This window comes from Brassica oleracea, chromosome C9 (assembly GCF_000695525.1).
Source record: "Brassica oleracea var. oleracea cultivar TO1000 chromosome C9, BOL, whole genome shotgun sequence".
Classification (NCBI taxonomy): Eukaryota; Viridiplantae; Streptophyta; class Magnoliopsida; order Brassicales; family Brassicaceae; genus Brassica; species Brassica oleracea.
Window position 1 is genome coordinate 47,626,644 of NC_027756.1, and position 5,352 is coordinate 47,631,995.

At 31.8% G+C, this 5,352-nt stretch overlaps 1 pseudogene; it reads left to right on the forward strand.

Moving 5' to 3' along the window:
- The first annotated feature begins 2,719 nt into the window (after positions 1–2,719).
- On the forward strand, positions 2,720–3,232 carry LOC106317723 (annotated as a pseudogene).
- Positions 3,233–5,352: the final 2,120 nt, after the last annotated feature.

Genomic DNA, 5,352 nt, shown 5'->3' on the forward strand with positions numbered 1-5,352 from the left:
CTGGAGGAGATTGGTTTATGGATTCAGGCGCAATGGCACATCTCTCTACTGAGCCATATATTCTCCTACCTTCTCTTAAACGTAACACCAATCATTCGGTCATTGTAGGTAAATCTACCTTTATAAAACACACAAAAAATACATATCTAAAATTAATAGATCTACTTTTAAATGAGTGGAAGATGAGAACCATCTGATTAAAAACCTGCAAAAAAAAAAGATAGATTAGTGAGAAAGACATGAGACAAAACTGAAAAATTCATATAAAGTTTGGTGTTTTCAAGTCAAAGAGATTAGAATGAGTTTGGAGAGTTTTAGTTTGAGAAAAAAATAAGACGTTTATACAACAGGAAGCTACCAAATGAAGAAAAATCAGACATAAGAACTTACCAAAACGTTCAGATCTGTTATGAAAGAGAGACTTCGTCAGAAGACTTCCAGGAAGTCTAGACGACTTCCTGGAAGTCGTCTAGCACATTATATTTTAGACGACTAACAGGTAAGTCGTCCCAGAAGTCTTCCAAATCTGAAAAAAAAAACTGCATATCAAAAAACGTTCAAATGACTTAAAACAGAGAAAATTAGTGGAAGATTAGATAAATCTACATTTACAGAACACACAACAATACATATCTAAAATTGATAGATCTACCTTTATATGAGTGGAAGATGAGAATCATGTGATGAAAAACCTGCAAAAACACGATAAATTAATGAGAAAGACATGAGACAAAAACAATAAATTGATATAAAGCTTAGTGTTTATAAGTTCAAAGAGATTAAAGACAGGATGAAGAGTTTTAGAATGATGAACATTACATTTTTGTTGCAGCCATTAGAGAGGAGAAGAGAGAATGTGTAATTTTTTCTTTATATAGGGAGACAAAAAATCCAATTAGGTTAATATATTTTTGATTCAGACGACTTACTTGTAAGTCGCCCAGAAGACTTTAATATTTTTAGCGGGAAATTAAAATATTTTTAGCCGGAAACTAAAATAGAAGACTTCCCAGACGACTATTTCAACTAAAACTAAGTCGTCTAGTTTTAATTATTTAAACGAAAAAATAATCTTTAAAAACATTTTAGGCGGGAATATTTGGACGACTTACTTGTAAGTCGTCCAGCTAAAATTATTCACCAGACGATTTCCATGGAAGTCGTCTAAACCCTAAACACAACCCCTAAACTTAATTAACTAACTAAACACTACATAAAATCAAATTAAACTTCAAAAGTGTTTACTATACACAAAAATAAACACTTACAGGTAAATATTTAATTTTTCAAAAAAACATTCAAGCTTTCCAAAATCTAACCTTAAAAATACATACAATACAACAACATATGTTGCCAAACCCTAGACCAAAGAATACCATGATTCACTACCTACACTCATCTATGTTGAAAACAATTCAGTTTTGTTATATTTTAATTTATATCACTTAAAACTGTTTATAGTTAAATGATTTTAATTTTTCGCTTATCAAAATATTTTTTTTTTAATTTATAAATTATTTTTAAGATCAGCTACACTAGAAGACTTACTTGGAAGTCGTCTAGAAGACTTCTAGCATCTCAGACGACTCAGACGACTTACTGGGACTATATTCGTAAAAATGGCTTCTGTTTTTTTGTTTGGTCACAAGGGGCTGGCTGTAATTTCACAAGGCTTTTAGGTTAGTTTTGCATTTGATTCAAGTTTGGGTATAAATATATATATATATATATATACTTCATATCGTTTAAATTTAATTATATATCTTATACGATAGATAAGATTGATTGTTTTGATTTATTTATTCTAAAATGATTGCAAGCCAGTTTATTACATAATAGTAACTGATTTTTTAGCTATTTAATATATAATTATTATTTTATTATTTCATAATATGCAGAAAAATATAAAATAAGTATTTATTTTGCACAAGACGCAAATCTTAACATAAGTATGTATCTCTTTAATAATTTTGAATCTTAAACATTTTCTAAGTCTCAGGCCAAAATAAAATAAAGAAATGAGAATAAATTCAAAAATCAATATTTATATCGAGCAATAACCAAAATGACACAAAAAAAGAGAAAACTATCGAAGATAGATAGGATTGACACGTGAACGTAAACTTCTCAACCATAATTAACTTTTAAATTGCTAAATCATGATATAAAATCAATCTGACATAGTTTCATTGTAACCAAATAGTAGGCATGAGATTCTTCAGCCTAAACGTTAGGTTTTTATGCGATAAATAATTTTTAACCAAAAATATTTTTTAAAATGAGATCAGTTAATTAGTAAACAAATTATGTAATTAACAAAAAAAGGTTTTAAAAAATTGTTTAAGAACCAAATATATTAATTCGATCAATAATATAAATTTTTTTCCATATGATATTTCTTAAACAATTTTCATATAAATTTAACATGCGCAAATCGCTCGTCTTATTCTAGTTATATGTATACGATGAAAAGAAAACACAATCACGCCGTTAATGCATGTAGAAAATGCCGAATTGACCATTGACTTGTAGAAAATGTGGAATTGACCATTGACTTGTAAAAAATGCGGAATTGACCATTGACTTTTAGAAAATGCGGAATTGACCATTGACTTCCTTTTCTTTTTATGTGGTAAGTATATTTACTCGTTTTAAGAAGAAGATGCAAAAAGGGAGCAAAACTGAATGCATGAACGTTATTTAATGAAACACTTTTGAAAAGTCGAGAGTTTATATCTTTTAATATATACCACCCTAAAAATATAGAACAAATCAATAATCAAAACAATGAATCGCCTCTCTTGCTTTTTGATTGTCATTGCATTATTGTGTGCTGAGTCGAGTAACGGAGCGTTGCTTCCGAAGGACTGTACATTTTCACAACTTTCTTCAACCAAACAACATTCTCAAGGTCCATTGTATCACGGACGAAGATGATCTAGGCGATCATTTGTTGAATCCTGGACAAACCTATGATTTCAGTTTTTATGAAAGTATTTTTTTCAAGACTGAAGTCATTTGTGGCTTATGGCAGGGACCTGGTTTCAAGTACTATGCATTGTTTAGGGCATATGATGGTGGTGTCATTCTCCATTTTGGTAAGACCAACTTGTGGGATGCAAGAGAAGATGGTATATATTTCACACATGGTTCAACTCCTCCCACATTAAAGTACAGGTGGGAGCCCATGTCCTTACACCAACTCATTAAAATTGGAAATAAATATATGTAACCCAACAAAATAAAGTGGACTTTCGATCTCCCTTTTCTTACAACAATTAATAAACATTTTTATAAATTTTAATAAGAAGAATTAAATATCCCTTATGTATTATTTTGAGAAACATTGTAACATTTATGTTATGTAGGTATGAGCATTTTATCCTGAAACTCGTACCCGAACTTGATATCAAAAACCCGAACCGAAATCCAAACCACAGTAGTAAAATTAAGTTAGAAGAGATTGGATATCGGAATTTAAACGGGTAATATCCAAATCCGATTGAATATCCGAAGATAATCGTACTTATGTATAATTTACTCTATATTCCTAGTTTAGTTCTCTTTTTTTATTCAAAATATTTATATTGATGATATACATGGCTCAAGATTATATAATATACATGTAATCGCGGACAAAATAATTTGTTACTCACTAAAATGCATGTAAAGACTAAGTATGATTAGTTGTAAGAAGTAAGCAAGAATGAATGAAAAAGTTGTTTGTTAAAGAAATCTCTTACCCAAATAAAAACAGAAGGAAAAAAATAGATCAAAAGAATGTGTGAGTTCACAATACTTCACAAGAGTTCAAGAAGCTCAAGACAGAGAGCAAAAGTTCAACATGGTATCAGAGCATACTTAGATGTGGAGCCTGTTCATGCAAAATATAAGAAGAAGAAGTGAAGGAATAATAGAAGTGAAAAATGTCGATAAACCTACAATCATCTCAACTGGTTGCTGACAGAACTATGAGTTCTGGGCAGCTCGAATGCAAAACACCTTGAAGAACAGAGAACTGTGAGAAGTTGTAAAAGATGGAGTTCTAGATCCTCCATCAAAATCGACAGAGACACCAGGAGAAGACTATGCAAGGGGCGAGCTTAAAAGCACTCAAAGACAAAGATATATCAGCTCTACAAATTATTCAATATGCTCAGAAATGTTTTCGTAGTCCCCAACATAGCCAAGAATATACTAAGCGTTTCTCAGATGTTTGAAAGCGGCTATGGTGTTACCTTCAAGGATAAAAGGTGTATTATCCATGACAAATCTAGAAGAAAGATAGCTGATATTGGAATGGTTAAGAAAATCTTCTGTCTTCACTTGGAGATATGCAAGCGACCAATCACAACCACCACTGATCCAAAAGCAAGTGAGGAAGTATGTATCCAAGGAGCTGGTTATGTTGAAGTATCAAAACTGCAATCATGGAAGATTGAAGAAGCTGTCAATGGTGAGAGGCAGAGAAAAACAGATTCTAACAAAGACAAAACAGATATCAAGAAAATCAAAGAAGTGGTTCAAGGAACCAGAATGAAGAACTTGGTGATCAAAGAGGACACCAACCAAAGAAAAGAAAGTGTATTTGAGAAATAGAGAGAGCAGAGGCTGATTAGCAAATCAGTTGATCAACACTCAAAAAAAAAAGATAAATAGTCACATGGAAAAGAAAAGATGGATCAAGGGCCAAAGCACAAAGGATTTAACTTTGGAAGTTTCAAGAAAGTGGACAAGTACAAGAGGAACTACCCATCAATGCATAAGATTCAACCACCAGGTGGGGAAGGAACAAGTGAGTTACGTGTGTGTGGCAAGTCAACCACCAATGAGAAAGAAGAGAACGTCACTGCGACGTCAACAAAGGTTCTTACATCAGAGGAAAAAGTTGCAGGAAGCCTTTTGATATCAATTCAAAGTTGGAGAAGAAACCAAACCTATCAAGACTTAAAGTGCAAGTAAAACAGAGAAGTTGAACATGCCAAGGAGCTATGCAAGTGTGTTGATGAGTCCTCCTCTAACAAACAACAGAACAAGCAAAGAAGCTACTAAGGTAACTAACCTTAAAACTCTGAGTTAGAATCTAGGCAACAATTCAAGAAATTAAGAGGGATGTTAGAGATAAACTTGAAAGTAGCTTGAAACTCAAGTCATACTAATCCTACTTGTATTAGGATTAGGATAAAAGGTTTTACTATTAAGTTTAGGAGTTTTAAGATCTCTATATAAGAAGATGTTGAGTTGTGACATGAACTTATAAGTGAGAGAGATTAGTGTGAGAACTTAAGTTTTGAGAGATTTTCTTAAGTTAATAAAGAAGTTATTCTATAATCTTGTGAGTTTAGCCAATAA